Genomic DNA, 13,707 nt, shown 5'->3' on the forward strand with positions numbered 1-13,707 from the left:
GCCTGAAGGCGTGTCTCAAGACATTTTTTTTTTTGTAAATAGACAGGTAAAATTGCAGTAGTTGGCATTACTTTGGCGTGATCTAAATATATTAGTTAGCCAATGCAAGGTGGATTATTACACTATGCAACAGTCATATTGTTCCTGAGTAACGACCGATTTCTTTGGACTCATTGGGTCCCATTATAACCGAAATGGGCATTTGTTTTGATCTGAAAATGCTTTTCCGGTTTTCAGAGACGATTTTCGATTTTTGGCCCCGAAATTCGGTTTTTGGCCCACTGTGTCCGGTGTAATTGAGTAATCGACTCGCGGTAACTTTCATCGCCCTTCCTATGCCACAAGCTTTCGAATGATATCCGGTTTTGCATATTTGCGTGTAAAAATAACGTCATAAATCTACGTTAAAGTAAGAAAATATTGAAATTTTGTAAAAATTTGACATTTTTTTCGATTTCATTTCAAAATAGAGAAAAAACTAAAGGCCCCATCCAAATTCTGAGCCCAGTTCCTTGAAGAGCATTCAATTTCCGTTCGGAAGGTACTATTTTAGTGCATTTTATCGGTTTACTGTGGCGTCCAGATTGAGTCACTTGAAAAACGGGCCCCCAACAGATCAAGATTCTGAGCGACAGGACTGTCCAAAAGTAAGTTCCTGCGTGTGACCCGAGGTCACAAGGGGTCAACAACATGACCTCAGTTGACCCCTCGTTGATCCTATGGCGTTAACATACGTTATCAGGTTAATGCTATGTGATATGACTTAGGATATGTGTTTAGGTTAACTCAATCTGGACGCCACAGGAATCCGATAAAATGCACTAAAAAGGTACCTTCCGAACGGAAATTGAATGCTCTTCAAGGAACTGGGCTCAGAATTTGGATGGGGCCTTTAGTTTTTCCTCTATTTTGAAATGAAATCGAAAAAAAATGTCAAATTTTTACAAAATTTCAACATTTTCTTACTTTAACATAGATTTATGACGTTATTTTTGCACGCAAATATGCAAAACCAGATATCATTCGAAAGCTTGTGGCATAGGAAAGGCGATGAAAGTTACCACGAGTCGATTACTCAATTACATCGGACACGGTGGGCCAAAAACCGAATTTCGGGGCCAAAAATCGAAAATCGTCTCTGAAAACCGGAAAAGCATTTTCAGATCAAAACTAATGCCCATTTCGGTTATAATAGGACCCAATGAATAAGAAAAATTCGGTCGCTTTCCAGGAACAGAAAATGTTTCATTTTTTGTTGCATAGTGTTATAGACGGCGATTTCTGGCAAAATGAGAAAATGACGATTACTAAATCGAGGGGTATCAATTAATGTATGAGCTTAGTCATTCATCCTGTCTATGGCCCAAAATATGTTGAAGATATGAATCGTTACACGACATGCGATGTGGCGAAATTTGACCAAATCTGCACCAAGTCTCTTATATCTTCTCACCATAAATTCGTTTCATTGTTTTAATCGAAAATAATGCTTGGTAATTTGAAAAAAATGAAGTGTATATAAACATTTGTGCAACCCCAACTGATTAATTTTAAGAAACCCACTGAACCGAACTTGACCTAATCGGCACCAAATCTGTACCTAATCTACACCAAATGTGTGCCAAATGGCCGTCATGAAAACGGACATTAACCCTATTAGTGGCAGGCTCCTGGCTACCCCTATTAGTGGCAGGGGGGGGGGCTGTTTACGACCCCCCCCCTCGATATCTCGAGATCTAACGGGCCGATTTTCAAAATTCAAACGGCATTCGATTTCGCTCAACGTGATCTACATTTCTAAAAAATAAAAATTAAAAAATGTCAATAGGGGGTAGAGGGGGGTAAAAGCGGGCAAATTGCAGATACATTTTAGACTGTTTATCACGGCCAGGTTTCTCAACCAATCTTAACGCAACTTTTGCCGATCGATAGAGAATGAACCAGGAATTCACATGGATCCTAAAAATATGCATTTTCAAAAATCATAGGCGGATACAGATCATAGGTCAACGAATAGGACCCCCCAATTCCCAGTGCTCTGGAGCCGCCCCTGGTAAAGTTATGAACTTGAAATTTTCAGGGAATGTGCCCAATTTAGTTTTAGGAAAAGTCAGAAAATTTCAGCATCGTAGCTTCAGCAGCTTCGGAGATATTCCCGAAAAACCTGAGGGGTGGATGAAAACAACCCCCCTGCCACTAATAGGGTAAAAGATTTTACATTTTTTCTAGCTGAAAACAATAAAGGCTTATTGTCGGCATCTTGCTTCCTGCAGTCCGATAAAGGATCCCCTCGTCACCTGAATCATTTGTCGACGTTCTTCGACGGCGAGCGTCACTGAAAAGTAGCGCTGATCCTATGGCTTCTATGAGGAGCTGCGATATGCAGCGACTTCGTTGGAAGATTACCGGGAAAAAATCAGTGGCGTCCTGCTCGCAAGAGAGAAAACGATCAAATCTTATGCGAAATTTTCGAATGAATGCTCAGCTCGATACATTGGACATAACTACCTCAAAGGAAAGTCGTTTGGCCATTGTCAACAACATGACCCGTTCATTATCTATCAACTCGTGACACGTATCAACTGAATAAGGGCACTTAACGGCAAAAGAGGACGTTTTCTAGCTGGACACGCAAAGGCCACCCATGAAATCTATCATGTCATCACGATTCACGATCATTGCAAATGGGGCGTTGAAAAGATTGCTGGTGAACCGTTCAACAACCATTATTTGCTGTCTTGGATCGCTGATGAACAGTCGTGATCGGTTTCGTGTCACCACGTGCCATGGTCCCGGATGCAGTTCGTGATCGGGGAGCTCGGAAGGGCGGTCTGCACCGCTGCGTACTTATCCTGTGATGGCGTTTGTGTGTTACCGTGATATCGTCCTTTGTAAAGTGGCGATCTAACACGCTCATGGTATGCGCAATGCGCATAGGTGCCAACAGCGGGGTAGGTAGGTATGTCGTCATCACGTCACACCATGGCTGAGCACGACGTGATTTGCTCCCTCGATCCCCTAGAAATAGAGCATGAGAGAAATCCAGGCGTATACCTGGGAATCAATAAAATAAATCCATTGTTCTTCTGGCTCCTTTTCTTTGCTTAGTTTATCGTGCATTTCATTTGACAGTCGTCTGTATCAAAATAAAGCGGAAATTTATGCAACGATATTGGAGTTGAAAACTGCTTTAATCTCACTTATATTTAAAACATTTCTCGTGAAATAAGTGGGATCTATCGACCGGATAGTAACAAGGTTTGTGTCATTTCAGGCTCTTTCTATTTGTCCTGGTAGTGGTGACATCATGCTGCCGAAAGCCCACTGCTTAGTTAGACGGTAAGCCTGCCGTGATTGAGGACGTCAGGTGACAGATTCGTGCAATGTACGACAACTGACAGGTCAGTTCCCGAAGAGCCGTCAGCCGTGCGGCTCTCGGACACGGGATGACTGATCTCCGCGACGAGCGCTGAAAACATGACGTGAGCACAGACCGACGCAGAAGGGTGAGGTAAATTGACACACCGGATACGAAACCTGTTCAGATTCAGCGCATCGTTTGTGTGTGTGGGGGGGGGGGAGGGGGAGGAGTACCTACCGGTGGATGGAGCGGAGGGATTATGATGCGAGCTACCGGATACGGAAACAGAGACCGATAGGGCAGCAGCACGACAGTTGGACTGATGATCGTTGATCTAGAGGTGATAATTGAGATATCGGTCACGCCGTAGCCGATATAATCTGTTATCGTGTGACACAAAGACCGCTATTCGTCATAAATGTCGATTGTCCATCATGAATCGTAAACCCTGACCGACAACTGGAAACTCCGATCGTGAACGGTTGGGTCGCACATCGGCCTCTTTCGGAAGTCTTCACACACAGGATGTTCTTGTCACGTGCTCTGATGTAATCGGTGCTGTCACGATAAAGTACAGCCAAGCTTAGTGCAGCCATTCTTGGCATGCCACTGTCTTCTGGATAAGATTGTCCCGAAATTTAATGAAGCATTTGGAGACTGACTTCCGGATCAAATCCGTGCTGTAAACTGGCTCGTCCGTCAAAGATGATCTCATCTTTGAGCGATGCTGTTATATCGTGGTGAAAACAGAAGCAAATAGTTGGCTCTTATGGCGTATCCGTAAGGCTTTTTCTGCTTGCATCTGCTTTCTTCTAAATGTCACTCGTGATCGACATTTAAGTTTATGACCTCATCCATTCCACATACCGGTATATAAGAATAAGATGATGCTAGCGACTGCTTTGACACAATTTGTGGGCGGTGAAATCATCATCAATGTACTTTGCTGCGGTTACAAATGCTTAACTGCGATTTGTAGAAGCACAACTAAAATTGTTTCGAAATCTGAGTACACATTTTTTTTCTATCGAGCGAGCAGACACGGAATATCTGATACAATTGACAGCTCAAAAGGGTGTCACCAAACAGTCGTCGACCATATACCGGACGGCGCGTCTAAACGAAAATAAAAACGTCGCATCACATCCACTCGTTTTCTATTCACCACCCCATCCGCCTCCCGCTATAATTTACCGCCATCGAGAGATAAAACCGGTGCCGGATCGCGCCTCGGATGATTGATCGGTCGCGGAGGTGCCGAGACGATTTGTTTTGGCCTGTCAGCGCCTCCCAATTGAGACGCTCCCTATCTGGGAGTGGTCGGGACCCCGCTGGCACGGCGCGGCGCCACCGGAACCTCAGACGATCCAGAGCCACCCTAGACGGTCCGTCGCGTCGGTGGGTGCCAGCAGTGTGGATTGCCGATGGTACAGATGCCATTCATTCATTCATTCATTCATTCATTCATTCATTCATTTGTTCCTTCGTTCGTTAATTCATTCACTCGGTGGCGAGTGCTGCTGAGATAGGTAAATGGTAGGTAAGCTTGGTTAGGGTAGGATAAAAGTGGGGAAGTAAATGCACAGGGCAAATTGAATTAGGGTAAATGCATGCTAATTGAGTCAAACTAGCGGTGACAATTCCGACCTGAAGCTGTAAATTAAGTAGCTAACTATGACGGCGGGCGTCACCCGACACTTTTTACACTTACCTTTTTTATAAGAATTATTCTGCAAAGTTCGTGTCGACAAAAAATAATGAAATTCCGAAACCGTTTTACTATCGAAACTTCCCAGTCGTGTAGTGGGCGCACAGGCTTATTCAATTCCGTGCTAAACGTTATGTTTGTAGCGTATCATTCCCGGTAAGCCTTCAAAGACCGGCGGAGTTCCAACAACTCTCCGACCACAAGTGCCAGTCTGCCACAGCGGACTAGATTTTCGTGCAGCAGGCGGGTAGATCTGTTCAAAGTCGCAGCTTATTTGTAAACAGACTGTGAACACCTGCTTTGTACGGCAGAGACAGACAGACAGACGGCTGTCTAGTGTCTGTCTGAGTCGGGGAGAGACTGAAACAAGGCGTATACTTCCGATGACAGGTGTTAGGCTGAGGATGGCGTGAGAGCATTCGGGAGGGGTGGCCAGCGGGGAAAGATTTGTTGTTTTCCCATAAAACAATTCAGTGACTTTAGCTCGCACCGTATGCCTCTGTTTTTAGTCTTTTGAGAGGCTGACGAAAACTCGCAGTCAAAACGGCAAGAAACTCACTCTATATCGTGTCTAGTGTAGGTATAAGGACGAGCTATTCATGCGGTATAGCCAACTACTTATAGCCTGATTTGCATGCGGTGCTAATGGCGCTTGATACTGAATATATCATTGGGGGATAGACTGGAGTGATCCGATTCCGCATCTCAGGCTCGGTCAGCCCTCATGACCGCACATCTACATGCTACCTGGGCGACGCGCTATATGGCCGATTTACTAAAGTGATCCGTACGAATTTCTTTAACCCGCGCCCCAGTGGCGGTCTCTGCCAGCTTCGCCATATAGTGGGGGGGGGGGGATATGTTACCACCCACATCTAACTAAAAAAAACTAAGAGGGCTAGAAAGACGCGATAAAAGCAGTCGCTCTCTCAATGCGTACGTTTGAAAGTATTTCAGTCATTTTTCATCTTATAAGATGAAAAATGATATAAGATTAAGATCTTATAAGATAGGGGTCACGAGAGGTCATCAAAGGTCAAAATTTGCCAAATGTCATTATATTTTTCAGAAAACATGCCATTATTACAGAGCGAGCGAAGCGAGCGGAGTCGTTCCTTATGATTAACGGAAATTTCTGAGCATGAGCGGCCGGCCGGCCGGCTGTGCGGACGCTTTTGCGAGGCTTATAGGATCTCAACAACCACTTGACCGATTTACATGCGGTAATTTTTGTAGGGTAGCTTCATTCCTTCTACCAAGTATTGGACTATTCCCGATGCATGTGGGTGAACCCTTATGCAAGTGCCACGTGCAAAACGAAGAGGTGTCACTTTTGTAATAGTTGCAATATCTCGGTAGCTAGGGAATTATTTGGTATTGCGGGGACCATTCATGCAATTGGTCACATTTTTAGATTGTTTTTGCTTCGCTAATGGCTCATCTACTAGTTGTCATGTCCGTTGTACACGGTGTGCACCGAATGATCTCGGTGATCCGGACAATTCTCCCTGATTATCCGGATGCTGAGCGCACGCTAGGTAACCCCGGCTGTCAGGTTCGAGATGTGTCCATGGGTAGAGCTTTTCCAGGAAAGTTGGTGGGGCAAAAAGTCCTCAATTCTGCAATGTCTGATTGTCAAGTTGAATAAAATGCCACAATGCTAAAATTCCTATCATTAGAGATAGGTAGGCAATATGTTGTATTACACAGACATTCCAAGGCTCTTCGTCTTCGATGCGAAAAAAATGAGTTGCAAAGCAACAAAGTCCTATAAATCAGTTTAAGTTGTTCGGGCAAAACGCTTATTGGTTGGGCAAAATGGGAAGTTGGTGGGGCAGTCGCCCCACCAACTGTAGGGTAAGGTGCCTAATTAGCGACCCTTTCCGATTTGCGACCTACCTCCCTACAGAAAAATTGGCCGGAGAAAACGGGGTAAAAATATCGTCAAAAGGTCAGCCATACTTTGGTTATCAAATTAAATTACTTTCCGGTCGTCGATGTTTCTGGTGGGACGTTTCAGGTGAGTTTGAATAAAAATGACGAGTTTCTTATCCAAAACGTGTATGTTTGGGTCCTCTCTGATGAAAAGCGATGCACATTAGGATGATGCACCTTTATTATTCTGAATCGACATTCCTTTTTCAATTGATTGCCGTTTTCCCATAGTGAATCGCTCAACTGTGCACAGCATGACGGTTAAAAATGTGTCGCAACTCATATTTCCTATTTGCGCCTGACATGGTCGCAAATAGCTCAAGAAGGGAAAGAAAGGGGAAAGAGAGAAATGAAAATGAGGTGTTGCTGAAGCTTGCAATGTGTGGCAGGGGATGCCAAATGTCGTAACCGACTGCAGGGGTGCCGAATTCATCAATTCAGCGCGGACCTCGAATATCATACGAGATAGCCCGCAAAATTTGGGTTTCCGCCTTCGTTTCGCCTTCGGTGCATCACGTGATCAGTTTTTACTTACGCAAATGTGTTGGATAAACGTTCCTGTTCGAGTAATTGAGTGCTTTGCGTATAGGTTACCTTTTTGAGATCATATTTCATCTTTTCAGGCGTCGCATTTTTTTGCCATTTTTAATATGGGGAAACCCATAGACTTATTAGCCCGCGCCCTGCTGGGGGGGGGGGGTGTTTGAACACCCCCCCTTGTGGTTTTTCGCAAATATCTCAAAAACGGCGGCGCGGAGCGCCGCCGTTTTTGGTACACCTTATCATACATCAATTCTACACATGTTGTGAAAATTTCAGACCAAGGTCATTCAAGGTCAGGTCACCAGGTCACTTGAAGTGACCTCACCTCATAAAAAGTTCCAATGTCTGCCATAGCTACACCGAGTGACCGATCGCTTTGAAACTCTCAGCGATTGCTAAGAGCAATAGCATGTACAAAATGTATATCTCAGAATTTTGATATCGATGACCTAAGGTCAGGTCAATTTTGCGACCTCCCCATTATAAGTCAATGGGAGAAAATTGAAACGCGCTTCTTTTGGACGAAAGACATTATAAACACTCCCAAACACTGAATTACAAGTGGTTTAGACACACTGAACATGAAAATGGTGTCCGTGACCCCTATTTATGCCCTGAGGTCATCTTAGGTCACGAATGGTATCTAGCAGTTTTTCGCAAATAACTTTTGATAGAGGCATGCTAGAGCGATGAAAACGCCTTAGATGTGTTCAGCTCGACGATACAGATCGACTGATATGCAACATGACCCTTTCCGGTCAGGTCATGACCTTGACCTGAGGTCAAATTTTCAAGTTGACCTTTCAAGGTCAAATTATAGTTCATTCGATGCGTCTTGACGAGAGGAACACGATGCCGGTAAAAGTAAGCTCGTACAAGGCTTGGGTCAAAAGTTATTGCAGAAAAACTGTTTCCGAAAAAAATCGGCTATTTTTGCAGTTTTTGCCCCCTGTAGGCAAAACCGTTGACGTTAGGTCAAATCTGAGAGAATTATTCAGAAAGGGCGTTAATAGGGCTATCGAATGCGCTTTTCCGCGGTGCTGTAGCTCTATTGGTTGCCGAGTTATGCGTTGGCTTCTTGGAAATTTTCGACATTCGACCTGGAAATCGGCGAAATTTTGCCTTCAATGACCTCTGGTGACCTGACCTTTGACCTGACCAAAAAATTGACCGAAGTGATTTCGTCATTATTTTTGACGCTCTTTCGAACGCCGCCTTCCGCGTATCGCTACGTGGCCCAGGAGCCGAGTTAGAAGGGGGGGGGGTGTTCAAACACCCCCCCCCCCCCCAGCAGGGCGTGGAAATCCAGGACCCCCAGCCGGGCGCGGGTTAGCGACCCTCCCCGGTCGCTAATCGGGAAGAGTTCCCTATTAGCCAGGGCGTATTTTAAGGGATTTTCACTGGGTCGGCAATCACATTTAGGGGCGGCATTTTGCACTCATAGGGGCGGCACTTGGCATCTGAGGGGGGCGCCATACCTACTGATATTTAATGACAAAAAAGACACGTTCGACGGTTCTTTTATAACTCTTTCTAAGTAATGATTTCAGATTCAACCTACCTAAGCTCAGCGGTATTACGTCTATTTTTCCGGGATATAACTAGTATTTCTCGTGTCATAATGCGACAAATGAACTATAATTTGACTTTACGAAAATTAATTTAAAAATTTTACCTGAGGTCAAGTTCATGACCTCACCATAAATAAAACATGTTGCATACCAGTCGATCCGTATCGTCAAGCTTAAAACATTCACGGTGTTTTATGGCTCTAAAACAGTGGTCGGTGCAGGTCGCACGAGTGGTGCCCACTTTATGGGCGCTGGACGGGACCATTACCCCCACTTGTAATACCCCATTGCAAGCCCCATTGCTTACACAGCAAGGGTCGCTGATATTCGGCCATATCCTTTGACGCCTCTATTTTTCTGCATCTAAATAAAATGCATTACAATTAACTCTCTTTTTATGGAGAGGGAGAGCGGGTGGAGTAAGGATGAAGTCATACATTTTTTATTCATTAGTTACTCGCGTAATGAACAGCGTATTGATTTGTTACGATACGTTCATCCCCCCCCCCCAAGTTAATGAATGGTATACCTACCTACTCAAATATTTTCGTGACCCCAGTGACATTTTCATTGAGTTTTTGAAATTTGAATGACCTTCACTCGGTAACTTTCTCTCCGGATCGGCCGGCGGACAAAACGCAAGCGAAGACAATGCGGGGAGTCCGGTGCTCTACCAACTGAGCTACGGAACAGGCAAATGCTCACCATAGATACACCGACTGAACGATCCCTTTATAACTTCAGCGATTGATAAGACAAACAGTGTGTAACTGTATATATAAAATGTAAGTCTCGAAATTGCTATGGCTTTGACCAAAGGTAAGGACAATTTTGCGACCCTTCCATTAGGTATAAGGAAATGGGAGAAAATCAGGGCATGCATGCCTCTTTTTATAGGTAGACAAATGTCAAAGTTAACGAATTTAAACATCATAAAACAATTAAAAATGAAACACTTAATCGGAAAATTGCCACCCACGACCCCTCGTTATGTCCTTGAGGTCATGTCAGGTCATGGAAGGCCTCCAGCAGTTTTTTTCAATAACTTCTGATAGAGACATGCGACATGCCTGAGCGATGAAAACACCTTAGATGATTTCAGTTTGACGATACAAATCGACTGATATGCAACGTGACCTTTACCAGTCAGGTCATGACCTGGACCTGAGCTCAAATTTCCCAAATGACATTTGAATGTCAAATTATAGTTCATTCGATGCATCTCGACGAGAGGAGCACAGTACTGAAAAAACAATGTCATAACTTTCGTGAGTCAATAATTATTACAGTAAAAAGGTTCTTCATTAAAACAGCTCAGTAGAGGGGCGGAGGGGGTCCACTGTCCACTCCAACCCTCCCCGGCCCGGCACGGGTTAAACTAGTTGTGCTCTGGAGGTTAAGCCGTTGATGTTAGGTCAAGTCTGAGGACTTTATAGGAACGTTGAAGAGCAATCGAATGCGCTTTTTTCGCGGTGCTGTAGTTCTATTCTTCCCCGAGTTATGCGCCAGTTTGTCAATAAATGTTGAAACAGACAACATTTCACCCACATTTCACCTTTGATGAACTCTGGTCACCTGATATTTGACATTTGACTTGACCTAACCAAAGTACGGTTAACCAACTAACCCAAGTAGTTTTTGACACTCTTTCGAATGCCGCTTACCGCGTGTCGCTACGTGGCCCAGTAGCCAAGTTATAGGGGTCGGGAGGGGGGTTCAAACCTCAGCCCGGCGCCGGTTAAGGGAAGGCACTATCATTTTGGAGGCGCTGCAGATATGCTAAGGGACGACAGCATCATTTTGAGGCGCGCCACCGACTTTTTTAGGGCACTTAAACCACTTTGAGGGGCACCACCGACACTGTGAGAAGCGCAGTTATCTCTTTGAGCGTTGGGGGTGGCACCATTTCATTGAAGGGCGCCATGTGCGCAGTGATGTGGGGCAAAATGACAATGAGGAGCGCCTCCGATACTTAGAAGAGACGCCAACATTACTCGGGGGGGGGGGGGGGCAACATCACTTTTATTTTGAGGACGCCACCCCCACTGGCGGTCGTAGCCGTTAGCTAAAGGGGGGGGGGCCAAAGTCAAACCCGCGGAACATAACATTTATCCGTCGACCGGGGGGGGGGGGTGATCGGCTAAGTTTTTACGTGTGTAGCAAAGTCGACGCCACAAAGTGCCGCGCAGTTGGCATTTCTTAGGCTACATCCATCTCATTCTTGCGTACAATTTTTGAACTCAATTTAAGCGAAATAACCACTTCCATTTACCGTCCCAAGGTGTGCTCACCGGTCGGGCCGCCGCACCGTGGTGACAGATCGGAGCAGCATATAAAACCAAGAGAGCATTTTTAGACTATGGCATTTACCCATGACATAGTTGTGTGGCTGCGGGAGAGAGTAGGTACACCGACCTCTAGAGACCCCCCACAGGTTCCTGGCTTTCAAATTTGGCATTGGGGGCCGCGCGCAGACTCCTGCGGGGCTTTGCAACGACTCTATTGGGGCTCACTCAACCTGCCTAATCCTCAACTGCCAAAAAGACTGTCCCTGGGCCCTGGAGACTTCATCGGTCTCTGTCAGCCAAGGACCCACGCCGGCTCATGGGGCCCCGGCGCCGAAATATGAGGGAATCTGCTCGGAACCATCGGGACACGTTAGGCTCTGCAGGAGTTTGCGTGCGTTCTCAGAACTTCAGAAGTCCATCCCTGTATGTTTTCAATTAGAGACCAGTTTAGGGCCCTCAGAGACTAGTACAGGGCCTGCAAAGGCCATGACACAAAGGCCGACATGGGGCCCTCAGAGGTCAGCGTAAGGTCCTAAAAGACCGGCATGGGCCGGCGTTAGACCCAGAGGCCAGCAAAGGGCCCTCAAAGGCCAAGATGGGCCATCAGAGGCCGGTACGGGCCCTTAGAGGCCGGCATCGGGTCTTCAACAGCCAGTGCGGGCCCTCATAGGCGCCTAAGGTTAGTTTTGGGACCCCAGAGACAGAAATAAGGCCACCAGAGACCGGTGTGAGGCCCTCAGTCGCCGGTTTAGGGGCCCTCAAAGGCCAGTGGAGGGCCATCAGAGGTCGATCTGGGCTCTTAGCGGTCAGTGTGGGCGCTTGACCGCCACTGAAGGGCCCTCAGAGTTCAGTGTAGGACGCTCAAAGACCGGTGTGGGAGCTATTAGGTAACAGCTGGGCGTGGGTTTCTTGAGCCTCGTCACAATCGGATAACGGCCAGGGCCCCATACGCTCATGGGGGCCCAACGGCTGTTTGGGAGGGGGGGGGGGGGCAAAATGATATGATGCCCCCTTATTTGCCCTTATTTGTCCTTGGGGATGGCCCTGATGCCCCCCCCCCCCTCCGACCGCCACTGTGTACTGTGTACACAGGCCTCTGAGATCACATACTAGTTCATGCAATCTCTAATACGCAGGCCCCGGAGATCCCACGCTAATCCTTAAGGAACCAAGCCGGCATACACCGGGCTTCTGAGTTGCACAGCACCAACCCATGAGGTCATACTTTAGTGTCGTAGAACCACGCTCATTTGGCAGGAGGATCTCATGCCAGCCAATGCTGTGTCTATGATAGCCTCAAGTAAACCCAACCCGATATTCCACATAAGTTAGAATACCTATATCTCACATCCGGCCATACTTGTGAACCGGTGCCAGCGACACTGACCGCCAAATTGACAGAATGTGAAACTGAGCCCACTCATGAGTGAAATTTACTTCCTTTGCTGGTGCAAGAAAGACCTTTCACTAAACAAGAAAATGAAACATACAAAAAGTTTTTGTAGGACTTTTGTTCGATCTGAAAAGGTGGGGCCAAAAGATAGTATGGCCCCACCTTTCAGCACCAAAGGGGGGCCATGGCCCCCGTGGCCCCCCTGGGACCGCCTATGGCCACCCCATTGTAAGGGGCGACACTGTAACTTTAAGGACCGCCGCGGATACTTAAAGGGGAGGCTCCATCATATGGAGGGGCGCTACAGATCGTTAATGGGCGGCAATAGGTATGATATTTAGGGACTCCGATACTTCGAAGGGCGCCACCGTTTGTTTGAGGGTGACATCATCACTTTGAGGGGCACCACCGATACTGTTCGGGGCGCCACCGACACTGTAAGGGGCGCCACCGACACTGCCAGGAGCACAGTCATCACTTTGACCGGCGCTTCTATGACATTTAAGGGCGCCGTGAGCACATTGGGGGGGGGGGGGGCGGCACCATGACGTTGAGGGGTGTTACGGAAGGTTTGAGGGGCGGCAACATGACATTGAGGAGCGCCTCCGACACTTCGAGGGACACCAGCATTTCTTTGAGAGGCGGCACCTTGACTTTTGAGGAGACACCACCGACACTGTAAGGGGCGGCACCATCACTTTGAGGGGCGCCACGGATGGTTTGAGAAGCGGCACCATTATGTATATGGAAGGACGCTACAGAAAGTTAGAGGGCGGCAACATTGTATTGATGAGTTCCTCCAAAACTTTTAAGGGCGCCACTGACACTGTAAGGGGCGGCACCAGCACTTTTAGGGGCGGCAGCATCATTTTGAAGGCCGCCACCGACTCGTTGACAGGAGACACCAT

This window comes from Amphibalanus amphitrite, unplaced genomic scaffold, assembly GCF_019059575.1.
Source record: "Amphibalanus amphitrite isolate SeventyFive unplaced genomic scaffold, NRLGWU_Aamphi_draft 001092F_arrow, whole genome shotgun sequence".
Taxonomy (NCBI): domain Eukaryota; kingdom Metazoa; phylum Arthropoda; class Thecostraca; order Balanomorpha; family Balanidae; genus Amphibalanus; species Amphibalanus amphitrite.